The 27,789-nt window shown below is 40.0% G+C and overlaps 1 long non-coding RNA gene across 1 annotated transcript in view; it reads right to left on the reverse strand.

Moving 5' to 3' along the window:
• Nucleotides 1–22,932: 22,932 nt before the first annotated feature.
• The window catches only part of LOC117874316, a 112,659-nt gene continuing 107,802 nt past the window's right edge, over nt 22,933–27,789 (reverse strand). Inside the window, exon 5 of the long non-coding RNA XR_004644946.1 lies at nt 22,933–26,642. This is a non-coding gene — a long non-coding RNA (uncharacterized LOC117874316). The remainder of the gene's footprint in view (nt 26,643–27,789) is intronic.

The following is a 27,789-nucleotide window of genomic DNA, read 5'->3' on the forward strand; positions in this document are numbered from 1 at the left end:
TAATTAGGTGGTTTTTCTCCTCTTCATTAAAAAAAAGCCCCTTAAGTAAGTATCTTCTCACTCTGAATCTGTCTCTGAGGAGAGAGAGAGGAGAGGTCACATTTCTCCTCAGGAGAGTTGTGCTTTTATTTCATTGGTGTACACGAGAGTGCTGCTCTGTAGACCATTTATGTGACCTGGTGGGGAAAAAGGAACTTATCCCTTGGTTTAAGTGACAGACTGGCTCCTTTGAAGACATTCCTTTGGCCTCCAGGAGGGTTTTGTTAAAAGCTAATGTGGGGTGTCAGGTTTCCCATCAGTACTTACCTCCTTTCTCCCTGAAGACTTCCCTTTTTCAGATTTGCTGCTCACTGGTGGGCAGCCTGCCCTTTTGGAAGCTGGAGAAGGTGCACCTTGGTCTGTTGGTTTAAGCCACTCCTTACATTTCAGGTTGAGGAAGCCAAGTCAAAGTTCTTCTGGCAGAGCTGACTGAAGGCCTAGAGGTAGTGCAGAAGAAACATTTCCTTTTTCTTCAGCCATTTTGTCACCAATCAACAGAAAACATAATTGCTTCTGGGGAGAGTGCTGGTGGCACATCAACACAGAGAAGAGTCACAACTTGTACTGGAGCTTTATGTGAAGATTGCAGCTGTGACATGTCAAATGGGAGGGTCTCTGCTTCTGTTTGATCATCTACCTCCAGTCCACACACCTGGAGAGGAGAAGCCCTTTAGCCCAAATAGCAGAAGCACTAAGAGCACAGCTTTACCAATCCAAACACCATAAGTTCTCAAGACTGGCCAGTTGAACCTGAACATTGTCCTTGATTGTTCATTTCAAAATAATTATGTCAAAAAAATGCACATGCATTTATTGCAGATGAGAACCTTGTATTCATGAAGGGAACTGTACATGCAAATAGATACTTACACATGGTGTTGCATAATTTGAGCATGCACATACGAGATTCACAGGTACAATAGAAGGGGGTACACGTTTTGAAAAAATAGCTTAAGTACCCACATTTAGAAAAATGGCCCCTTAGTCAAAATTGGCTCTCAGATACACATGTATAACAATTCTTGAAATGTAGATTCTGGATTTACACCAATATTGTAGAATTTTAGGACTGGAAGGGAGCTTGAAAGGTCATCTAGTCTAGTCCCCTGCACTCATGGCAGGACTAAGTATAACTGAGATCAGAATCTGGAACAAAGGAAATTGTTCTTATGTATATTCTGAAGCCAGAACTGATCACTTAGTATCTTGTTTTCTCTGTTGACTTTAACAGAGTTTGTTTTTTCCAAGGCTTGTGTGTGAGAGTGGACAATGTCGATAAACATTTAAAATATACAAACACATTTGCTTCCAGGTGTTTGTCTGGACTGAAACCTATTAAAATAAGGAAGAAATGTTATGCCTCTTCAAATCTTTTGCATACATTGAAGTAAAATGATACTTTGCTTGAAGGGCATGTTCTCCAGCTGAGTGTGCAAGCCACTAATGAATCTGAATGAAAGGTTGTTTCATTTTTATAGATCCAACTTCTTTAAAATTGTTTTCCTGTTGCCACACAAGTCTTGATTACTTTGTGCTCAAAAAGCAGAGTGCAAGCTTTGTTAGCATGAATCCCTTTTCCTGCAATGCATTAAGCACTTTTACCCAGAATGTAAACAAACACTTCTGAGGGGCATTTGGAAAGAGTGTACAACTCCCAAAGTCAATTACTCAAATGAAGATTAGGATGAGTGAGCTCCAACAGATGTCTAAAAAGACAAGAAACCCACCTAGAAAGGATGAGAAAGTTAAGGAGTTCAGGGAATCAACAGAACTATCAAAATATGTAACAAGTTATAGCACTCCGAAAACCAGATATCAAACCTCAACTAATTACATATTTACAGTAAAATTGTCCTCTTAGATGTACAATGTGAACACCATATTTGTGGCTTTACTCTAGATGCCTGAATAGATAAATTAACTTTTTAGTAGAGTGTGATGTGTCTAATCAGCACTGGATCCTTCTGGAGTCTTGTTAGAGCTGGTCAGGAGTTCTTCAACTAATTATTGTTTATTTTTTCTCATCAGAAAATGCTGATTCATCAAAACCAAATCTTTTCTCAGGATAGGGTAAATTTTGACACATTTTTCAGCTCAGAAAAAAGTTTGTAAAAAGTTTTGAAATTGTAAAAATGTTTCCAATTGCCATCAAAGTGAAAAAGTCTGGTTTTCCCATTTGAAATGGCTTTTTGTTTTGAAATGTAAGCTAATTATGACAAAATAAAATGGTCAACATCTAAATGAAATGTTTCAAAATGATCAAAACAAAACATTTCAGTTGATCCAGACTGAATTTTTTTCCTTCAGATTTTCAGTGTGTGAAAAATTTGCGATTTTGACTTTTGTCCCACTTTGGGACATGATATCCAAACTTTCACAGTATAAAAAAACATTTCCTTCCCAACTCTAATTCTTGTGCCAAACTCTGGATATAACGTTTTCAAAGGCTTGCTATCTAACCACCTTTTTCCACCTTCCTGATAATCTTATAGATATTGCATAGTTTGCATGTGAGCTGTGAACAGACCTCATATACTCAAGAAAAAATAGGATCTCCTGTGCTCATAAAACAATTTTATTGTGTATGGAAATAAGTATTTATATATGCAATTGCACAATTTGTGGGTGAAAACACAAGGTTTGTATGTACAACAGAAGTGTGTACATGCAAATGTTGTAACTTCACCCACCTTAGCAAGTTTTCATCAACTTCAAATTTTCTTCATCACATAAAAAATAGCCATATCTAATTTAATGTATTTTTCACAAATACATGAATTAGGCTTCTTGCAAAGCATTTTTTCCACTTCAAAGTTTCGTTCCTCAAACTAGCTGAAGCTCTAAAGTGCCACCAAATGTTGGCAAGACTCAAAGCATGTTTCACACACAGGTTGCAGCCACTCATTTCTCATCCATTAACTCCCACTGAAGTGGTTTGAAAGGGATATGACCAGATCAAACCTTGTGTTCTCAGAATGAATCAGGAATGCTTAGCTGCTACTTCACAAAATATATTTGTCTGTATTTTCAACATGGGTAGCATACTCTGATCAAATATTGTACACTTCTTTGAAGGACAACATAACAGCCCTATACCAGAGCAACTGTAATGTCACTGTAAATATTGACCCGGTCACTCTGTGCATCTCAAATAAAGACTCCAATTATATTTGGTTAAATATTAGGAAACAATTTTATCCAACAAGTTAAAATTCTCAGCAGTAAATCGCACCCAGGGTTGTCCCATTTTCCTTCAACGTAACAGCCTTCCAAGATCAAAATAAGCTCCCTAGTCAAATACACTTCAGCTTCACCAGATGAAATTTCCAGCTAATCCCTTTTACTGTGGAAAGAAGTGGGCTTCAGTGAGATGGTGCTTTAAATGTGTGTGTGAGATAGTAAAACTAGTCTTCATGTTTTAACACACACCAAAAAACACTTACTCCCCATTCATGTTAGGATAAAAGGCCAGCACAAAGCACTAAACCATAACTGGCTCCGACAATCATAACCGACTGCTCCGTAAAATGGAAACCAAGACAGCATGAAAACTATGGCACAACAAATGTGAATGTCACAAAAGGCACTACCATAATATGTTATCATCTGAACACAATGCCATAAAAAACCCATCTGACACCTACCACATGCTCTATGGGAAAGTGAAAGACACAAACTACATGGCCAGCCTGCTGTCAGGGAAAATTCCTAACTGATTGCAAAATGGACTATCAGCAATAACTCTGGATACACCATTAAGTACTAATTCAACTATTTACAGCATTGCCCAGGGAACAGTTGTACCATCTCTTACCGTGACCAGATGACTGATGAGCAGAAAAAGGAGACAGGGCAAGCTTGATTTTGCACCAACAAGGAGCAGGAATGTGCTGCCAAGGCCAACAGAAATTTATATTCAATATTGCTATGCCTATATGTGCAGCACATATGGGATAAAATCTATTCACCCAGGAGGGCCTACTCAATCCCCGGTGAATTGCAGAAGTAACTCTTTACCCTTCTGGAGAGTACAGTGGGAGGGGAGTGAAGCATTGTGCTAGCTCCAGTGGGACATCCATAAAGGCAACAAGCAGGATACAAGCACAGAAATCCATGTAACTCCCATCCCTTCCCATATGCCTGTCTAAGCCAATCAGCAGCCCAGAGATAATTCATCTTTGGCGCCAATCTTCTAGAGATATGCCAAAGCATGATCAGCATTCAGGCAGTGATATGTATTATAATGGTTCCATAGATATTGCTGTGGTTTGGAATTACCAGAGGATAGTTTATATTGTCAATGGAGTGTCTGAGATGATGTACACAGAAATGGTACTGTTTCCATCCAGACATCTTATTAGGTACAACGTGGTCACAAGCCTGACACAATGTCAATGGAAGGATTTTTTTTTTTATGGGAATGGCTCACACTCTTGTATTGACATAGAAACAATAAGGCACTACAAAGACAATGCAAGAGTCATTAATGTAAATAACAGTTGGTTTGTTTGCTTTTCATAAATATGTCTAACCAACCACTTTGCTTGTTTTCTATGCTTTGTGAATTAATACAAAGCATATTAATTTGTATTATATGCAAATAATACAAATTATATCAATTTAGCAATATGAATATAAACATATTGCTAAGGTTTTTACTCAAACCACCAATAACATGGAAATCAAAAGCTAGGTGTACCAACAGGCTGTTCCTAGGTACTGTGCAGCACATGCGGGATAAAATTCACTCATCTAGGAGGGCCTCCCCAAGGTCCTGTGCATTGCAGAAGTAACACCTTACCCTTCCAGAGGCTGAAGTGGGAGGAGAGTGAAGCATTGTGCTAGCTCCAAGCAGGCTATATGGTATTGGGTGAGGATTAAGGGAGAGGCTAATGGAGCTGAGACTTAGGGTATGTCTTCACTACCTGCCGGATCAGTGGGTAGTAATCGATCTATTGGGGATTGATTTATCGCATCTCGTCTAGATGCGATAAATCGATCCCCGAATGCGCTCCCCATCGACTCTGGAACTCCACCAGAGCGAGAGGTGGTAGCAGAGTCGATGGGGGAGCTGCGGCCGTCGATCCTGCGCTGTGAGGACCCGAGGTAAATCGATCTAAGATATGTCGACTTCAGCTACGATATTCGCGTAGCTGAAGTTGCATATCTTAGATCGATCCCCCCCTCCCCCAGTGTAGACCAGCCCTAAATAGAGTCAGTGGCCTAAAACTTGCCATTAGGGTATATCTGTGCAACAACCACTATCACAGCATATGGTTTGCAGCAGGGGCTGCATTAGGGTTGCTTTCCTGAGGGCTGTCGAGTGAATTCCAAGGCTCAGTTAATCCCCCCACAAAGCCCAGTCACTAAGGCTGTGTGGGGAGGGTGCTGAATTTCACCTATGGTGCACAGAACACAGTGAGCAAAGAGGTGTGTGTTTGCCTTCTTTGATCTGTTCTTAACTTGAGAGGAAAGCTTACCATTATTTTAGTATAATTATTGTAACCACGTTTCAGAAGTGATATTATGCTTACACTACTATTTCTTCCAATGGATTAAAAAAATCTCCAGAGACTGAAAGAAAGTAAAAGGATTGTTTATAAATAAAGAGAAATAGCCACTCAGCACATCCAGGGTAATTCTATATAAAGAGTTTCGATGGTCTGTATTGAGCTTAATGACTTTTTCTGCCAAGAATGTCTGATGCCATGATTTGCACTAAATACACCATTCTGCAAAATCCTACTTAGGCAAAAGTTCATCTTCCAATGAAGGCATGTATTCAAGAAAACTAGATGACAACCAATTTTTCATGTTTCATTGTTCTTGCCTTTGAGCTTCTCGGTGATGTTTTTTTTATAGCATCACCTAACAAAAGAAACAGGTCAAAGACAATTCAAGAAGTTCAGGAACTAACAATAGTTGATCCACTAAGTAACAGCAATCACAGTGTAATTCAGTTCAACTTCCTTGGGGCAGGGAATATACCAAAAAATAGCTATAAACTGCTTAATTAAAATCAAAAGAGGAAACAAAACTCTAAACTTTATAAATCTGAATTAAAAAAAGGAAGCAGCAGCAGTTAGTAAAACAGGACATTTAAATTCAAAAGTGAAGAAATTAAAATCTTAAAACTCAGCACAAAGGCTACTTAAGCACTTTGTGATACAGCCACTGATGGTATGCATCCCCCTAAACAAAAAAGGAAATATGAAGGAGGCAAGGAAAAATCTATTATGGTTAAATGGACAGTCCAATTGGTTATTCAAGCCAAACATCTTCAGAAAATGGAAATCCAATCCTACTCAAACCATTAGAAAGAGGCATAGTTCATGGTAGGTGAAATTTAAGATGGAAATTAGGAAGTAGAAATTTGAAGAGCAAATAGCCAACAAATAAATTCTTCAGGTAAAATTGTGGCCCCACTGAAGCCAATGGGAGTTTGGCCATTGCCTTAAATGGATCCAGGATTTCACCCTGTAAGTATATCAGAAGCTGGAAAAGTTTGAGAAAATTGTTGGGTCTGGAAAACAATTATGGAGTAAAGGGAACAATTAAAGAAGCTAAGGACATTTCAGATACACAAAGGGTACCTCTTCACTACCCGCCGTATCGGCGGGTAGCAATCGATTTATCCAGGATCGATATATCGCGTCTCGTTAAGACGCGATATATCGATCCCCGAACGCACTCACCGTCAACTCCGGAACTCCACCAGAGCGAGCGGCGGTAGCGCAGTCGACAGAGGAGCCGCTGCCGTCGATCCCGCGCCATCTGGACCCCAGGTATTTCGATCCAAGATACTTCGACTTCAGCTACGCTATTTGCATAGCTGAAGTTGCATATCTTGGATCGATCCCCCCCACAGTGTAGACAGCCCAAAATTTACTTCTTTTCATCAATTTTCCCCACAGGGGATGTTGAGAAGATACCTGCTGTTTGCAGGTAAAAATACTGAGACTGTATCACAGACAGTGGTGTCAGAAGAAAACGTGCTGGAACAAACTGATAAATTAAAAATCAACAAGCCACTGGGCCTGGCAGGTATACTGCCAATAGTTCTGAAGGGACTTAGAAATGAAATAGCTGAGTTGCTAACAAAAGTATATACTATTTCATATGTCATGATTATTCAAAAAGCCTGGAAGGTAATACATTTTGTACATCGTTTTAAAAAAGGCACTGGTATGCTCCTGGGACTTACAGTCCAGTCAGCCTTACTTTTGTACATAGGTGCTGACTCTATGGGTGCTCCTGGTCTGGAGCACCCATAGCAGCCAGCTCCCCACCTACCCCCTAGTGGCTGCCATCCACCAGGATCATCTGCTTGCGGTGTGCAGGAGGCTCTGGGGGGCGGGGAGGAGGAGCAGGGATGGGGCACACTCGGGGAGGGGGCGGAACTGGGCAGGAAGAGGCAGGGCAGGGTGGAGCGGAGGCAGGAAGAAGTGGGGTGGGGCTAGGGGCTTGGGAGAACGGATGGGGTGGGGCTGGGGTGGAGCTAGGGTGGAACAGGGAGCAAGAAGAGGTGAGGTGAGGGTGGGAGGGTAAGAGGGGGCAGGACCGGGGTGAAGCTGGGGGTTGAGCACCCCCAGGGCCGAAAGGAAGCCAGCACCTGTGCTTTTGTACTTTGTAAACTCATTGAAATAATAATTAAAAAATAGAATTACATGATAGACAGTTTGTGTAAAAGAAAACCATGCCTCTCAATTCCCAAATTCTTTGAGTGTGCTAGTATTAAAAATGTATCAAAGAAAACTGGTTGCTATAAATTATTTGAATGTTCAAAAAGTCTTTGATAAAGACAACAACAAGAGGCTGTTAAGAAAACTAAGCAGTCCTGGAATGAGACGAAAAGGTGCTCAGTTTGGGCTGAAATTTCCCATCCTGGGTGTCTGCCTCAGGTTGTACTCTTTTTTTATTATTATTTAAATAAGACTACATCTGAAAACAAGATTATGGAAAAATACAAATGTTTTGCCTATGTCAAAAAATACTTACTATTGTTATAATGAGAAGCTCTAGTGCCTCCAGGCCTTGGAGTAATTGAAATTTGGCATGGGAATTGCCCTGATGTCAGAAATATACCTTTTGCAGTTCCCATGCTAATCCACCCACATTTTGTCAAGTTATAAGCATTTGATAAATCTCACTTCATACATGCTCTGTAGAGACTTGTTAAAGTTTGGCCATGAAATTCTCCAATGATATTGTCTGTATTGTGCATGCTGAAGCCAATGGCTGCAGGGAATGAGCAGGCCTTTTGATGCAATTAGTACTCCTGAATGCTGTGCACCAATGTGGGGCAGGGGCACAGAAACTAAGAGCAGAGGGACTGTCTCTCTTGTGCTCTCCATGCCATCTGCTGGTGCTGACACAAAGTGGAGGCGAGAGCTGTCTGATTCAAATGCAAAGAGGACCAGAGTAATGACTTCTTGAGGTTCTTCCAAGCCCTACATATCTGTGATTCTATGAAGAGTGGGACATGGGAGAAGGGTGGCAGATGGAGTAAATGTGGACAAGGAGCCTTGGAGGGAGACTAGGAGTTTAGGGAGGGGAGGGGAAAGAGGTGTAGGGAAAGGAAAATGGAAATTGGATGAGGAGCATGGGTGGGGGGCAGAGACTGGGACTAGTGGTGGCTGGGGAAGACTGAGTTTGGATGAAGAATCCAGGTTGGGAAGATGGGGATGACTGGACAAGGAAACTGTAACTGGCATAAGGAATCCAGGTTTGCAGGGTGTGGAAAATATGGGATTGGTTGGACCTGGGATGAAGAGCATCTGGGGGTGGAGACTGAGACTGACTAGCCTAAAGAGATTGGGACCAGGCTTGGAACAAGGAGATGGGAGTAGGGGAGGAGTGGGACAGGTTGAGGTAACAGGGCAGAAGGGTCTGTGCCCACTAGAACACGCTCCCCTCCAGAGCCTGCAATGGAACCTAAGAATCCTGAGTCTTTAATATTCCTCTGCTGTCACTGAATATCTGTGAAACTCACTGGCAAAATGTGTCTTATCTCCCTCTGCTGGCTGCCCCCCACAGAGGATGACAGCTATCATGGAGGATGATACTACTACTATCAGTTATTCCTTTAGCTCAGGTGGCAGAGGTCTGTGCAGTGAATCTAAAGATTCCAAACCTGCAGATGAACAATGTTGGTGTCAATATGATGCCACATAATGGAATTCCTATGTTTTCAGTTTGCTTTTCTAAAAAGTTAGGAAATTGCACACACAAAACTATATTAAAAGAACACTAAGGTTGTACAGTCAAGAACTCAACACTTAGTAAATGCCAGAATTAAGCTTACGTGTGTGTATGCATTAGGATATAGTCTGTAATTACATGATCACATATTATTTTATCCATAGGAATCCTGCCTCATTCAGTGCATAGCATTGATGATTTTCTGGGGGTGAATCAGATTGATGCAATGAAGAAGGCTCTTGTCTGTAGATGCTCTGCCTCATCTGTTGCCAAAGTTGGAAGGTGTGTACTGAATGAAGCAAGGATTGCAGGAAGAGAAGGGATGGTCTCATGATAATAGCAGCTGAATTCTGCCCTGTAGAAATGGATTGCATCCCTGCATCTGGCACAGAGTTCCTATGTGAAGTTAGGCAAGGTACTTAAACTAGCTTTTTCAGAGATGATCACTAATTGTGTGGTCCTCATTTTCTCGGTGTCCAAACTGAGACCCTAGAGTCTGATTTGAAGAAATGCTGAATTCTGATAGCTGCAACTGAAGTCAATGGGAGCTCTTCTCTGAACATATAAAATATTATATAATGCTAAGTTCTCTGAAAAAATCAGCCCTGAGGCATCTCAGTTTAATGAACCCTTTTGACCTTAATTTATCCGTGCCACAGTTCCCCATCTGTAAAATGGGACTAATAAGATCATCTCACATCACAGGAGTATTGTGAATATAAATCCACCAATATTTGTGAAGCACTCTGATACTATAATGATGGGCACTATAGAAAGGTCCTTGAAGAAATTAATAATTCTGTATTTAGAACAGGGTTTGAACTGTGTGCAGCAAATAAGGCCTAGGGCCACACATTGAGCAATGAGGATAAAACAAAATACCGAATAGCTGCTCATTCAGTGATCACTGTCCATCCAGTACTGAAGAAAGGAGGGAGTCCTATGGAAAAAAATGTGTTATCTCATAATTAAAGAACTGTATCATCATGCATATACATAATGGGGCTGAATTAAGGTCACACAGGTAACTTTATTTGTGGCATACTAAAACACTTCAGTGCTTGACTTTTGCAACCCTAACATACTTATAATGTAGATTTCTGTGTTTAATAAATATATAGATTAGATACACAGACAGTGTGATCATAGATTAGAAAACTGGCTAATACACAGAAAACAAAATGTAATGATACACAGTAATTTTTCATCATCATAAATTGTTAACAATGGGATGTCCCAAGGTTCTGTGCTAGGACTAGTGTTTTTTAATTTATTTCATAATAATCTGGAAACTGAGTGAACAATGATGTGGGAAGACTTTCAAATAACACAAAATTACTTAGAAAAGTCAACACTAGAGAAAACTGTGTGGAAATTCAGAGGAACATAACAGAGCTAAGCAAATGGCAAATGGGCAACATGATGGCAAATGTAAATTCACTTTGGAAGTGAATTAAGATAAACTGAATTAAAACCAATTAATTCTCAATGACAGTGTACACACAGGGGTTTAAAACAGTTTAATTAATCCACTTTAATCTCACACCTCCTGAGTGTCCCCATGTAGACAAGCCCTAATATATAACGGATGGAACAATTTGAAAGAAAGAGAGAGAGAGCTTGCTAGATTTAACTCTAACCATTCAGGAAAAAGACTGGGTGTCGTAGTATGTTCATTGCACATCTCTCAACGCACAGTTTTGGTAAAAAAAAAAGCAAACAAAATGCACAGCTTAACTATAAGCCACCTTTCTGCTTCTCTCCCGGTCCCACAATGCTGGAGCTGATCTGGAACTAAACCAACCCCACACATAAATTACTGCAGCCATGGGGCTGCTCATGCCACCTGGAATGGTCCCCTAGGAACTGTTTACTAGCACATGTTCACCACCTCCAGCCCTGAGGACCAAGGGCCCACTCTGAAGGGTGTGGGGGAAGGGGAACATCTTTATGCCACTGGGACTCACCTACATCAGTGGAAAATGAGGTAGGTTTGGTTGTAGGTTTTTAACCTCTGGATGAACAGAAAACTGCTTTCCACTCTAGCTACCTGAAGGTAGGGCAATCATTCCAACTCAGTCTCTGGTGAAATGGTGCATGTTATCAATCTAGTAAGTAAAATCTTTAGAGATGGTGCTTTAAAAATTATATGGGCCAGTGAGTCAGTGTGAAGAGGGAAGATTCTAGCCATAAATAGCCAGCTGAAAATTTCCCTTATGGAGGGACCTTGCGGCACCTTAGAGACTAACAAATTTATTTGGGCATAAGCTTTTGTGGGATATAGCCCACTTCATCAGATGCATGGAGTGGAAAATACAGTAAGGAGGAATAAATATACAGCACATGAAAAGATGGGAGTGGCCTTACCAAGTGGGGGGGTCAGTGCTAGCGAGGCCAATTCAATTAGGGTGGATGTGGGCCATTCTCAACAATTGACAAGAAGGGGTGAATATCAACAGAGGGAAAATTACTTTTTGTAGTGCTAATGAGGTCAATTCAATCAAAGTGGATGTGGCCCATTCCCAGCCACACCCTGACAAGAAGGTGTTCCTGCTTACTGTATTTTCCACTCCATGCATCTGATGAAGTGGGTTATAGCCCATGAAAGCTTATGCCCAAATAAATTTGTTACTCTCTAAGGTGCCAAAAGGACTTCTTGTTGTTTTTACTGATACAGACTAACACGGCTACCCCTCTGAAACCTTATGTAGGGGAACTCTCTGTTTGTGAAAACCTGGTAAAGGTGGCTTCTATGCCAGCTACTGCCATCCCAACACACAGGGCATGTGGGGAGAGGAAACAGGCAGACAGGGCCGGCTCTAGGCACCAGCAAAACAAGCTGGTGCTTGGGATGGCACATTTTTAGGGGCAGCATGGCCAACGCCAGAATGCCGCCCCTGCCTCCCCTAAAAATGTGCCCCAGCCGCCCTAGCTCATTTCCGCTGCTGCCGCTCGCGCACCACAACGTGCGAAACAGCTGATTCGCGCGCCGCTGCTCACCCTCCCTCCCAGGCTCTCAAACCTGGGAGGGAGGGGGAGATCCCGAGCGGCCGCGGCGTGCGAAACAGCTGCTCACCCTCCCTCCCAGGTTTGAGAGCCTGGGAGGGAGGGGGAGACTCTGAGTGGCCGTGGCATGCGCGCCGCTTCTCCCCCTCCCTCCATCCCTCCCTCCTAAGCTTGAGAGCCTGCAGGGAGGAGGCAGGTCTGGGGATTTGGGGAAGGGGCGGAGTGGAGGCGGGGCGGGGGGTGGGGTAAGAAAAAAACGGTGGGAGGGCGGCCAAAATTGTTTTTGCTTGAGGCGGCAAAAATCTTAGAGCCGGCCCTGCAGGCAGAGCCCTGCTATGCCAATCTGCATAAAGTGTCAGGTAGTCCATATTCAGGGCATGGCTGGTAGAGAATAAGTGAGATCTAGTAAGCTCCCTGATACTCTTCCCCTGCCTGAACTAAGCAGGACTTCAGTACAGAGAGGAATTGAGCTTGGTGCCTTTCTACCCATGGTTTAAGTCTTTGATTTTCCTATATGCGCAATAGGTCCTGATCTTGCATAGCTTTTGCACATGATTCATTTTACACTGAATGGAACTACTCACAGGCTATAAAGTTAAGTGTGTGAATAAGTCTTTGCAGGGTTACAGCCTAAGCGAATCATACCTAAAGCATCATAATAAAATGTTACATGTTATTATTTGTATGTCTTTGTATGTTGCAAAGTCATAGAAATTAGAGATGGAAAAGACCAAGTCATCTATTCCACTGCCCCACCACCGCAGGATTGGTATTTTGTCCAGTCTACTTTTAAATTGCTGAAGTGATTATAGTTTCACCATTTCCCTTGGGAGACCAGGTCACAATATAATACATCTCATTATCAGGAAGTTTCCCTGTTATTCAGCCTAAATTTTCTCTGTCTCAATTTCATTTTATTATTCCTTGTTCTGCCCTCTTGTACCATCCTAAATAACTTCTTTTCCACCTTGGTATTTAACACTCTCCTGATATTTATAGATGGCTGTCAGTCAAACAACTAAATTTTGTAAAACTTACTATGACAAATTTTGAGCATTGACTACATACATGCAAAATACAGTAAGATGATGATTTTGTATATAAATAATCCAATTGTTTATAATTTGCTGTTTTGCATTCCTATATTAAAATATGACTATATCTTTTTGATCAAGCAGATATAATCAGTATATACAATGCTTGGAGATGAAAAATACGCTTTTTTAAAAATACATTGTCTGATTTATTCTCATCTACAGTTTCTTGAAGGCAAGCCACATAAGTTGAAACAGTTAAATCCAACTGGCTGTATGATCCATACAGTTGTGGTTTCCCTCAGCTCTTAAATAAAATATTAGGATGTGTTTCTATTGTTTGTTAGCTGTCATCGGCCCATCTTTCAGCTGACTAAGGTTAAAGGGTATGTAGATTAATGGGCCAGCTGTTTGGTAATTGTCACAGTCAGTTACTTGGTAACCCACAGAACAGCATTCTCTGGAGGTAGATTCTTGGTTGCTAAGCGATAAATTCAGGTAAAATAACCCTTTCCTAGATTTTATTGTAACTATAGGCTCCAATTGTATAGCTCAAGGAAATTTTTTCATGCAGGGCTAGGAATCTATGATTATTACAAAATAACTTACCTGGGATCTACACCGCTATCACCTGCAAAATTCAGTACAAGATAAATGTAGTAGCACTATGCGACACTCTTATTCAAGTTATTCAGAATCTGCAGTAGACCTCCTGCAGCATGTTTCAGTGTGCAGCTTGGCTAATTTGCCCGGTATAGAAGAAGTAAATACACAAGCATCTGGGAAAAGCAGAGAAAGGAAGAGGCCCTGCTACAAAAAAGACTCTGTGCTTGTATTTTCTTCTCTACCATTTTTTTAATGACTAGAAAAAATTGGTCTAGATTAGAGCTGTCCCAGATGCCTGTGTGACTAATGCTTACTCAGCTAATCACTAAGAGCTTACTGACCTTGACAGCATTATAGGGGTCATACTTCCACAAATATGAACTGTTCTTGAGCAATTTTTCCAATATAACCTCATCTCCAATACCAGCTCCTTCTGTGGCTTTGAATAAGTCATTTAATTTCTGCTCCTCAGTTTCTTCACCTATAAAATGGGGATACTAACAACACTTCTCTACCCCACAGGTATGTCATGAGAATTAATTAGCTCATGTTTATACAGTTCTTTGAAGAGGAAAAACACTAAATAAGTGACAAGTCAAGGAGAATCACAACTACCTGATACCACACTATCTAAAATACAGTCATGCTTCTGAGGATTTCAAATCAAGGTGGATGAGAAAGACAGCTGGAGGGTTTCTCCAAGACTGGCTGACTCAGCAGAGCATCTTAGCTCTAGTTCCAACACTTTTGCTCTAACACCATGTTGAATCCTGTTAAGCTGGGAGCCCTAGTTAAGCTGGATGGCTGTCTATAATAGGGGGGAAATGGACAAGCAGATTTTGAAGTCTGCACTCAGGGGAGTCTGTTGAGCCAGCTCCTCCCAATTACGTGAACCTTCTGTTATTCAAAGGTTTTGAGTTCCTTGGGATAATCAGGGTACTTAGCCTGTATTACTAAGCAGCAGTTATGCCTCTCTGTTATTTCAATCTATTTGTTCAGCAAATGTGTCATTAGTGGTTATCACAGGAATATCCCTTTCATCATAATAATTTATCATTCCCATTTCTATCGTAAAGGGCAAAGCTTTACCCTTATCCAAGTACAGGGCCGGATTAATGCAGGGGCTTTAGGGGCTGCAGCGCAGGGCCTCGGGCTAAGGGGGGCACCAACCTGTTGTCACCAATCAAAAGTGGTCACCAACCTGTTGATCGCGATCAACTGCTCAATCCTGGAGTCTCTGCCAGTCAATCGTGATCTCCGGGCCGCTTAAAGTCCAGCAGCGCAGCAGGGCTCAGGCAGGCTGCCTGCATGCCATGGCCCCATGCCGCTCCCGGAAGCGGCTGGCTGCTGGCATGTCTCTCCGTACCCCTGGCAGTGGGGGGAGGAGGCTCCGTGCGCTGCCTCTGCCCCCAGCACTGTCCGTGCAACCAGCCAATGGGAGCTGTGTGGGCAGCGCTTGCGGGTGCGGGCAGCACACTGAGACACGCTGTCCTCCTCCTCCTCCTTCCGGGAGCAGTGTGGGGCTACAGCATGCAGCCTGCCTGAGTCCTGCTGTGCCGCCAACCGGGAGTTGCCTGTGGTAAGCACCTCCTGGCCAGAGCCTGCACCTCGCACCCCCTCCTGCACCCCAACCCCCTGCCCCAGGTCAGAATCCCCTCCTGCACCCAAACTCCCTCCCAGAAAGAAACTAATATAACAGCTATTCTAAGGTAAGAAGCAGACTATTTTGAATTAACTTAACTATATTCTACATGTTTTAAGACTGAAATATAACCACAGAGCAGCTTTATGTCAATTAAAAGGCAAGTTTAGTATAGCGTTAATAACCTTGATGCCATAATTGTGATCATTTTGTTTTAAATTAGGAAAAAGACTTGTATACAGGGGCCCCACAAAATCTAATAGCCCCGGGCCCACAGGAAAGTTAACCACACAGAATTCCTATTGGCTGGCTAGTGAGCTACACATATTTCCTGCCAGCTGATCTCACCACCCAAGTCATATGATGCTTTTGCTGGCACACTGGTCAATTCCCCTTCCTAGCAATCTCTGGCTTGCTAGGGGAAAATCCTGCCATCTGTTTGTATCTGCCAATAAACCTGCATAGCAATGAGCAGGATTACCCCTATAATAGCTTAGCATAATGATGGCACATTGGCTTATTCTGAATTCACATCTTCCACATTTCCATAGAAGTAAATGGTAACACTATTGTAATTTTCCAACCTTAGTTCTATTGGGGAAGGATTGAGATTGATCTGTAGTCATTTTGGTATGAAGAAATCCCTGTTACCCTGTCCCACCCCACAAGTGTCCACACTGGCCTCAACAACCCAAGAGATGGAAGCATCAAGCTGTCAAGGGCTTCTGACATCATGAGAAGCCAATATAAGGAAGAATTTGTAGAGGCAGTTTTACCACTTATTTGCCGTGAATCTTAGCAGACAGTTCTCGGGTATTCTGACACTAAACTGGGAGGAGTGGTAGATATGCTGGAGGGTAGGGATAGGATACAGAGGGACCTAGACAAATTAAAGGATTGGGCCAAAAGAAATCTGATGAGGTTCAACAAGGACAGAAGAATCCCATGCACTGCTACAGATTAGGGACCGAGTGGCTAGGCAACAGTTCTGCAGAAAAGGACGTCGGGGTTACAGTGGATGAGAAGCTGGATATGAGTTAACAGTGTTCCCTTGCTGCCAAGAAGGCTAAAGGCATTTTGGGCTGTATAAGTAGGAGCATTGCCAGCAGATCAAGGGACGTGATCATTCCCCTCTATTCGACACTGGTGAGGCCTCATCTGGAGTACTGTGTCCAGTTTTGGGCCCCACACTACAAGAAGGATGTGGAAAAATTGGAAAGAGTCCAGTGGAGGGCAACAAAAATGATTAGGGGGGCTGGAGCACATGATTTATGAGGAGAGGCTGAGGGAACTGGGATTGTTTAGTCTGCAGAAGAGAAGAATGAGGGGGGATTTGATACCTGCTTTCAACTACCTGAAAGGGGGTACCAAAGAGGATGGATCTAGACTGTGCTCAGTGGTACCAGATGACAGAAGAAAGAGTAATGGTCTCAAGTTGCAGTGGGGGAGGTTTTGGTTGGATATTAGGAAAAACTTTTTGACTAGGAGGGTGGTGAAACACTGGAATGGGTTACCTAGGGAGTGGTGGAATCTCCTTCCTTAGAGGTTTTCACGGTCAGGCTTAACAAAGCCCTGGCTGGGATGATTTAGTTGGGGATTGGTCCTGCTTTGAGCAGGGGGTTGGACTAGATGACCTCCTGAGGTCCCTTCCAACCCTGATATTCTATGATTCTATGATTATCAAATAGATGGGCTGTCTCTCTGTAGGTGATTATGAGTTAAAGTGAACTTAACATACTAGGACCTGCACTGTACCTTGTTTGATAAAAAGGGGCATCCTCATGCCCATATTGGAAATCTGTCTCTCAGTACTCCATCCAGTGTTAGCAGGCAAAGCCCACCCAGGGACTGATGTGAGCTTTTTATGTGCGCTGGCTGTATGTCATATTGACCACAGCATCCCCCAGTCCAACAGGAGATATGCAGGAGATATACATGATCTGAAGCGTGAAAGCTAAAACAGAGCCCTTAAGTAGGTAACCACTTTCACAAGGAGAAAAGAAGGACACCCCTAACTTGAGTTACTGCAAAAATTATGGCCTAATTTAATGGGGTCTGACCTTTATGTATATAGTAAAATGCACTGGGAAAAGTTATTACAATCTTCAGCCAGTTGGTTGGCACATCATCATCTGCAATAATTTTCTGGTTAACCAAGAGTTCATTTGCTTAAGGCAATGGCCTGGGCAAGAGAAACATACGATACAGCTTAAATCTAATATACATCTAATTAAAACAGCTACAAGGTAAAACAATACAAAATTAGTATTTTTGGTAAGGATTCATTTACTTCAATGAAATTCTTTATTGTACCTAAAAAAAAGCAGAGGCCAGATCCTCAAGTGAGCCAAAGTTCTGCTTAGCACACCATGTTCTGCACATCACTGGGGCTGCAGAGGGTTGGCTTGGCCCCCGGCCCAAATTAATGTTAGAAAGCTCCAGCCCCAACCCTCTCCTGACCTCAACATGCCTCCTAAGCCAAAGAAGGTGATGTGGTTTTCTCCATATGCCCATTTTAGGACAGCATTATGCCCTCTTTGCACCACTCTAGCAGTACAAAAGCACTGTAGCTGTATTATTACTAATTTATTTATTAATTTACCACCAGCTATACTTGGCACAGTACAATACACAAAAAAATAAGGCCAGCCTCTGACCACAAGAGCTTACAGTCTAAGGCCACAATCCCGCAGTTGATAGCATGTACATGCAGTGATTTCAATGGGGCTAGCATTTGTAAGATTGGGGTCTAAAAATGGGGTAGACACACAGTAGTTTCCATTGGCTCTTAAACAAGAGAAACTTTTTCAAAGAACTATACAGTAATTTTGTATTTATCATTTCAGACACTTTCCAGGACTGATTTCTCAGTAGAAATTTCAGAGAAAGGATATATAAAAATATGTCTACAATTCATGACAAAGCGGCAGAATATGTAAACATGAGAAGTGTACCAATACTCCACAGCCATATATGCTCTACCCACCTCAGTCCATTTCCACGGCTCCTCTCAAAACAGGGAGTGAGGAGGGCAACAAGCAAAGTAAAATACTGGCTTCTATGCAATCTGACTCTGATTCAACATCTACTGAAGTCAATGGACAACTTCCAATTGATTTCAGTGGGCTTTGGATCAGGCACCCTCTGAGAGAAAACCTTATGCCACGATATCCTGTAATATTTGATAGAGCTCTTCATAATCAAATCTCATAATACAATCTTACCAGTCTCCAAAGGGGCCTTTTTGAGGAAGCAAGGTGCCATCTTTGCGAGACATTTCAGTCAGTTTAGGATGTGGGAAGTGCTGACAGGTTACAGAAAGTCATATTAATCATATGTCAGCAAATCTGTTTCAAAATGCTATGTATGAAGTCATGTCTCAACAATTAAGTGCAGTGTTCTATTTATATGTAATGCAGACAGGAAACAAATTTCCATTTTCCCACAGCACATTATCACACTGCGCCTGGGACTCTCTGTGTCCTTAAAATGTCATTCCCTCTCAATACATATTTTTTGTCCATTTATTAATGTTTTGGAAGTAGTTCTGGGTTTAATTAAACTTTCTATCTGGAGTTAGCCATGGTCAATTAAGTGATGCCTTCCCCTGAACAATTAGGCCGTTTCCATATGCATATTCTCCTGCTGTTTAGCCACTGAGCCCATCTAAAGCAGTAGTGACTAAACAAGCCACGACTTTTGGAGGCACAGGCAAATGCAGAGTAGGAATACAGAAGTAAGAGATTTTTAAGTGACACAAACCTCAAAATTGCACCATCCTGCCTTGCCATTTTTGTGGCCTCAACAAGACCTCCAGCAACAAATTTTGCATTTTCAGTCTCACAAAAACCATGGGTTCTCCAGCAATGAGGCAACGAAAAAAATCAATACTTGCCATGTACCATGTAACCAATAGAATAAGGGCAATGATTTATGTATGGATGGATGCAGACTGAATCAGCTGGGGCCTCGAACAGAGAGAGAGAGAGAGAGAAAGAGAGAGAGAGAGGTGTGGGGGTGAGCTGGACTGCAGTGATTATTCCTACAGTATGGCCAGATTTTTTTTTCTGCAGCAATAATCCCCTCTGTAGCACTGCAGGACATAGGGGAAAGACTAGCAATGTGTGGAATATATGATGGATCAGCTTTTCTCTCTTTGCCTGAGAATAATGATGTTATGTTACTATTAAGGTACAGTTAAAAAAAGAAGAATGATATACAGTCTGCAGTCCTTCAACCTTCCAGCTACCTCCACCCTAATAAAGACTAGTCCAGTGGGTAAACAAGAAATAGTTTAAAGAGAGTCAAATTATCAACAGGATAAAAATGTACCATCACTGCTTCATTACAAGAAAAAGCAGGAAGGGATCACTGAAGAGAACTACTGTATACAACAGGAGTTTCTGCTGAGAATATAGTTTTGTAAATTGGATTCCCAGGGATACAGCATTATAAGGTATTTAATGACTATGGTAACTTTTAGGATATCTAATATTATTGTTGATTTAAGAAACAAAACCATTGAAGATAAAGATTCACTAATATGTTGTTATGATGTAGGGTACAAATAAACACTTATCCAAACTATGTTCAGTGCTTTATTTGTGTGTTACTATTAAAGCATTTCTTCTATCTGGGATTTTAAACTGAGTAATTTGCTATACACTGGCATACTATTTTATAAAATGCCTTCCAATGCCAAAATGTATTCTGTATACTTTGTGTAATATGGTAGAGTCTACCCTAAACATGTGTTTGTAATGTTATGGTATGGTATTCAGACTATCTAGATTTCTGAGAAATGAAAGCTCATGCAGTACTTTCGACATTGTAGTTTGCCATGAAGTAAGCTTGTGACAACATTAATATTTCTGCCACAACCAGCATTGATAACCAAGTTTTGTCTCTTTTGCCTGCATAACATCTATATAACATTTAAATCCAGGTATTTTTAATCCTTCTTTAACCACAGGCACAATATTAGTGTGATAAATACACGAGAACAATAGGAGGCCACTATTTTAGTGCATCAGTAAGGCAATGTTTGATCAATCAAGCTTTTCATAATTGTAGTATATTTTAGTTCTTTACATTTTTATATATGGCTAAGAATTTATCATGTCAAAACAGTACAGAAATTATAATCATTCTTAGTATCTACTATCTGTGTAATAACGTACTAGTGATATTAATGATTAGCTGCTAAACTGTCATTTTTTCTGTTCTAAGGTGAAAATATCAATTAACTTATTGACAAATGAACAAAACCACTATTAAAATGTGATTTAAAAAAAATATGTTTTAAGTTTTAGAAGAATTTGGTTGGATCTTACAACTGAATTTAAACAATCTGTTACGGTATTTTGCTTTGTTTTTTTAGTTGATGTTACCTAACGTGCCTTTTCTGTACATATATATATATACCTGAATGCCAGTGACACGCTTACTAGCTATAGATTAAAATCACACCACAGTGAATGATTTATGTTTAATTTAATAAGTTTAGCATGGTAGGAAGCAATGCATTTTAGAAAGTGAAAATAATTACATTTCAAAATAAAATATATACAGATAATTAACGTCCCAATCAGAAAATGTTTAGCAACATCCTATAATAAATAATATCAACCAATGGTTCTGATGAAGATCTGTTGGTCATATATCTTTATAAACTCCCAAACTTTAAACTTTAATGCAATCTAATATTTGTATTACATAGGCCTTAGAGTTATGTTATGCTCAAGTGGGGAAAAAAAGATGTAACTTATACATATTAATTCAATAAAGCCAGAAACTCAGCCCACAAGTAAAGATGAAGACATTTAAAATCACCTTCTAATCTATAAAAAATTATGATGTGAAGATTATTGCTCAGGCTCCTCAAAGATTCTCCAAATTATTTATCTGCACTACAGGTAATGAATAATCCTACCTTTGAGTAACAAATTGTAATACTTCCCCTCTGTTTTTGTCTCCTTTAATATGCACAGCAACAGAAACTCCACAACTCATGCTGATAGTCATTCTTCACTTTTGTTCTGAGCTCCAGCCAGACTGCTATGGACCTGAACCATTTGCAGATGGAAAGGGATTAACATGAAGGACTTGGCATTAACCCAGAGATAAAAAGTGAAAAGGTAGCTATGTCAAAGTAAATGGAACAGGTAAAAGATCTCCCTGGCACCAAGAACAGGTAGGTTATACAAGCAAGCAATGATTTATAGCTACTGACATGAAAATTAATGTTGAAAATTAATGTAAGCACATTGCCTTGATCCTGGGCCTCAAAAGAAAACTGAACAAAACTGTTACGTATCTCAACAATTTTTAATTAATTTAGCAGCAATACTTAGTCCATCTTAAGTTTACTTTATAAAAACAAATGACACTATGTGTAATCAGTAGGACAATGACTACGGCTGGATAAAACACAATGTGTGTTCAGAAGTTTTGAATGGCAATTAAATTTTGAAAACTTAGTAACACAGTTGCAATTAAAAAATGTTTAATAAAAGGACACTTACTACATAGCCACATTTTACTAAAATTCAATTAGTGAAATGTTCCGAGTGAGACTCCCTTTGGTTCACAAACAAAAGTTTGCTCCTATCAAGCACAGCATGCCTCCTTTTCATTTTAATGAATTACATCCATTACCATTTGCATGTATTGTTAAGATGCAGGTTATTTTCATGCTGGAAATCTACAGCTGTTGTATTTGGAATTAAGACATATAAACATGTACTGAAAGATTAGCAAAGTAAAAAGAATTCATGTAATAGAATTATAAAAGGAGTAAAAAAATAGAATTGTAATAGAATTACAAAAAGAGTAAAAAAAGGCCTTCATTTGGTGCTTACTGTAATTCATATCCTCATATATTTTTAATCTCACAATGGAGAAAATACAAATGTAGGACCCAATCCTGTTGCCACTGATGTCAATGGCAATACTACCATTAATGCCAATGAAAATAGGATCATGTCATCAAAATCAATTCAGTATCGAGCAATTGACAGCTTTCCAGCATTTTTAGTAATGTGTACTTTGGAAATGAAGAAAGGAAGGAAAAATTATGTTTATGCATGATTTTTATATAAAACTAAATTGGTATTTTGAATTATTTTGGTATCAGCAAGAATCTTACAAATATTATTGTTTATTCATTTATTTAATAATTTCTTAGCTGATCCATATGTATAACACTGTCAATAATTTCAGTTAAGAGTGATGGAATACATTACAATTGTTCAGTTATACATACATATACAAACACAGAGAGATAATACTAAAAATATTTTTCTTACATTAAAAAATTAGGTTTAATACAAATATTAAAAATAATATATTAACATTAAAAATAAGAACAACTAATACCAATTTTCTTTAAATGAAATACATTCATCTAGTATCATACAGTATGAGGAATATTACAGATAGCTAGAACTGTAGTTTTTCTTTTAAATGCCTACCATATTTTTAGCCATTGTACAAACAGTTAAATAATCATCGTAATTTTTGTTTTAACAGAATGTCTTATTCAGGCACAGCCCAATCCTAGCATGTGCTGAGCTCTTCCTGCAAAGTGCTCTGCATTGTCAGCTCCCATTGAATCTAATAGAGTTGGGGAGCTGGGGAGCTGAGTAGCACAAGATCAGGCCCAAAACAAACATAGATAAACCAGTGCATTTAACAGAACTGTATTTTATTTAATGTTATGTATGAGTATTTAAAAAAAAAGAAAAGCAAAGTAAAGTATTTGTACTACCCAATTTTGAAAGTCCCAAATATACAAATATTACCTACATTTTCCAAATAATCCAAGTGTGCTCTGAGCAAAGACCACAGTGTGAACAATATTAAAAGATACATGGCACTTATAACTTGCCAAAAAACAAAAGCAAAATGCATGTATACCATTATACTTCCTGGCCAATTGGATAGTCAGTGCCAATCATTCATAGTTACTATATTGTAGTTATTCTGTGTTTTCATTTTCCATGTTTATATGGTGCAACTATAACTGATTCTTTTATTTTGCGCAAACCATCCCTGCTCTGTCAACAGCCCTCAAATGTTTAAAGAGGCAAACCCTCCCTCTTTCTTTTACTCCTGCTCAATTTTTTGACCCCAGATCTTAAAATAGAGCAACTTTCATGGATTAAATAGTTCTATGGGAGTCATCCTATAAACCACTATTAATTGTAATAAATTTTTGTTTCTTCTTCCAACAATATTTCCATGGCAACATTTTCACATTCTATTGTTGGGGGTGTTCTTCATTCACAGGACAGGTTAACCACAGGGCAGTAAGGGCAGGCTGTTGGTCAGCCTTTATTTTCTCTGGCCCTTCAACAAAGGTTAGTTGAGGTCATCAGAAGCCAAAGGTTAATTACTTTTCTTCAACAGGGTTAAAGTCACACAGATTGCTATTGGGACAACTGTATGGATGACCTTCAGCTTTTTATGTTCAATCTTCTTTTCTTTTACCAGAGCAAATGGTAATAAGCATTGTGGATAGGGTAAAAGCCAGAAGATCTATATGCAATGTAGATAGCCATCACACTTTTTAGTTATGCTACCATCTATTAGCTTAATCTACAAAAAAAATCAATTGAGTGAACCCAATCCACAAAAGGTTGCATATCCCTTAAATAGAAAACCATCAGTACAGAAAATTGCATCTGTTCTGTGGTTTCCCTATTCAATTAATCTGATATTCATAATTGCCCCAACTTCAATAATTTTCCTGAAGAGATTTTCAATAAAACCAGAAAGTAAGTAGAGAGTCCCCGACCCCCATCCCCTCACCTTCTGTACCTTGCTAGGACCAAATTAATCATTGATGTAATTCCACTACTTCAAAGCAATGAACCTGGTTCAGTGTGTTTAATTAGGAGAAGTGTTTGGTACTTTAAACCTATCAGGCCCTGCAACCACTCTCAACTGCCTCTGGTCTAATTACAAGGCCTGGAGGTAAAGAAAGGTTTTGTAAGGAAGAAAAAGGATGGGTTGTGACTGAGGAGAAAGCCAGGAAGCAGATAAGATAAATGACTGTGAGCAGAAAGAATTTGGACTCTGAGAGTGGAAGCTGAGGTGAGAAATAGGGGAACCACTTTTCTGAGGTCACCATGCTCTCTTGTGCCATATCTGGTTCTCAGTCCACATGCACAGATGGAAGGTAATAGATGGCATACATACATAAAACAATCCGCAAAGGAAGTTCTCAGTCATGAAAATTCCCATTATCTAAGGCTTAATCCTGGGGAAGGAGCATGGAAAAGGGCTTTTCTCTGTGAGGAAAATCGCTGGGGCAGCATGACAGAGACCCTAGTCACTATCAGCCAGGCTGCCTGCCCAACCATCAGACAGGCTGCCTGCTCAACCACAATCCCACTTCCATCATCGGTGGTGCTGTGAAGATCTCTGTGTCACAGGGATGATAATAGGGTTGCCAATTTTGATTGGACGTATTCCTGGAGGTTTCATCACATGACGTAACCTTTAATTAAAGATTAATCTTTAATTCCTGGAGACTCTAGGACAATCCTGGAGGATTGGAAACCCTAGGTGATCTCCTTTGCTGCTACTCCTTTATGTAGCTGACTGTTTCTGGTCCTCGCACATGGGTGAAGAATGCCTCCAGTATAGAGGGGATTCAACCCCTCCTGCCCAATTATTCAGCAGTCACTTTCAGTTGCTAAAACAAATGACACTGGATTTTCCCTTTCATAATATACATTATTTTTCAAAAAATAAAAGCAAAATGGAAAATAAATCATTCTCCCTTATCTTAGGTTTGGCCTCATATGTTCCAATTCCAGCTTGAAGATCAATATTGGAAAAACAAATTAAATAATACTATGACAGAGGTCAAATGATAGACATTAAAATATCAATTATAAATCAGGAAAGTGTAACTCAGCTACTTGACTGATGTGTTGCTTGGTACAACAAATCCTCAAACTCAGCAAAAGTTATAAATATTTACAGTGCTGATAAACATGGCAAATGGAAGATATGGTAATCAATTGAAATAGGGCTAAATTGAAGACTAATGTATCATTTATATTTGGATATATAGTACAGTATGTAAATTATTGAGTACTCGCTGTACCACTTTCACATCAAAGAGGTGGCAGACAAATAGCTAATCATAAAACAGAATTATCAGACTTTAACCTTGTACTACTGTTTAACCATCTGCTGTACACACATGATATTGGTAGTATTCCAATTGATACTTTTGTCTCTGTAGTTTTATTATAAGCAGGTTTTTCTCTTTTCACCTGGACATCAGGAGACACAGATTCCCAGCTTAAAACCCCTTGTTTGCAATCATTGTGCCAGCAGCCACTACAGCGGATGAGACTAATATTAATTTCCAAATAAAAACTGTGTTAAAGTGGAGTTAAGGTTCAGTACAGATCAGTAAATTGAGGGTAAAAACTTGACAGGGATGTTGCAATTATCCCACAAACAAGCATTAAAGCCCATGGAAATTCAGAGTTTAGGTTACACTTAACAGAAAGCACAGTTAAGGCACTCAAACAGCCTTAAATCTGCCATGTAGTGACACCATGCAAAATAACCATATAACTATGATTAGTGCGTAATAGTGTTTGTACTCTCAAAACAGATTAAACTGATGATTAAAGACACTAGACTCTTTTCATTTTTTTCCTCTCAACATGTCACTACAAGGCAAAGCACCCTGCAGCAGCAGAGTATAATAGTTTCCACCAGCACCAGACTTCCACATTTCCTCCAATGGTCCCCTCATAAACACACAATTTTTTTCCTCAATCCCTTACATTCCCCTGTGCAGACACTCCTGTTTCCTGCTATGCTCTCTGGGTCCATCATGTTCATAGAGAACAGTTTGGTGAGGGACAATGGACCTTTCCTCTTCTTTGGCTCTCCTCCGGGTGGAAGTTACAGGCTGCCACTTCTTCCTATGTCCCTCCATTTTGGGGGACCCTTTCCCTCCATTAATATCCCAGTACCCCATTTCTCTCCCCATCTCCCCAAATTCCCCACTTCCTCCATCACTCAAGTGTTACCTGTTCCCAGGCCATCTCTTGCATCCCTCTGGAGACTTCAGCACAGATTAGCTGAGGTAGGAAAAGAGAGATGAGTAAGACATATACAGGGGTCCTGGGCCACTCTGGACCCTAGTGACAGAAAGCCTTTTTATTCATTAAGAGTTTGGACTTTGGCAAGGAAATAAAAATACCCATGTCTGGATTTAAAAATCTTGGGCAGCCCCAGACAAATTCAGAGAGCTATGCTTGATTAATATATTTCCTTTGGATACTAATGAAGAGAGCCATGCATTCTTGCCCATAGCAGTCCAGAGAGCCAAGAACCATTCATTCATATTTTACCATTAATTTGCTAGTTTTACTCAGTGAACTTTCATATGAGCAAAGGCAAGTTTTTACACTTTATCAATAGAATAATCTCTAAACAATACCAAGTGCAATATTTGTGACACAGGGACTTTTTTCTTTGTTTAAAACATGAATTTCTGGTAATTAAATATTTTTAAAACTACAAAATTGAAGGGTTTTTCCCCATTTAAAAACTGTTATAAGATATTTTGCAAAATATAAACATCCACAAGCATGTTTTAATGACTATTTGGATAAATTTTCTGTGTAAGAAATGTGAGAACTAATAGTTCAGACTGGAGTCAGACATAATATAGGAACATTTGTTTTGCATCAAAATCCTCATCTCACCGTTGTAATATGATGAATGAAGGGTGTGAAAGCAGCTTCTCTTATAATCTTCCAGTGTGCCAAAAATAGCATTCTCCAAAATAAGTGCGTTTTCCAACCCTACCTGTCATCCACATTTGTGTTCACATATCTCCAAAATTAGGTGAGCTTTGGTAAATAATAATAATAATAATAATTGGACTCCCCACAATGCTAAAACTATTTCCTTGTGTTTTACCATCTTAGCATGTTTTCAAGATGAATTGATGTGAGCTTCAGAATCAGAAATACTTTAAGGGTTCATGCTCCATCAGCTAACAGAGACCTCTCAAGCTGAAAAAGGTTTGCAAAAGTATGGAAATATTTTCCACAAAATTGACATCAAAAAGTTTTCCATTATGTTCTGGAGGAAGAAAGGAGATTCACTAGCAGGATGCCAGCCAGTGTGTATACACCTGTGGCACAGGAGCAATGCAAGTAGCAATGGTAGACAAACCTCCCAGTTTAGCTCTCACTCAGAATCCCTTCCCTATGTTAT

Source organism: Trachemys scripta, chromosome 3 (assembly GCF_013100865.1).
Source record: "Trachemys scripta elegans isolate TJP31775 chromosome 3, CAS_Tse_1.0, whole genome shotgun sequence".
Classification (NCBI taxonomy): domain Eukaryota; kingdom Metazoa; phylum Chordata; order Testudines; family Emydidae; genus Trachemys; species Trachemys scripta.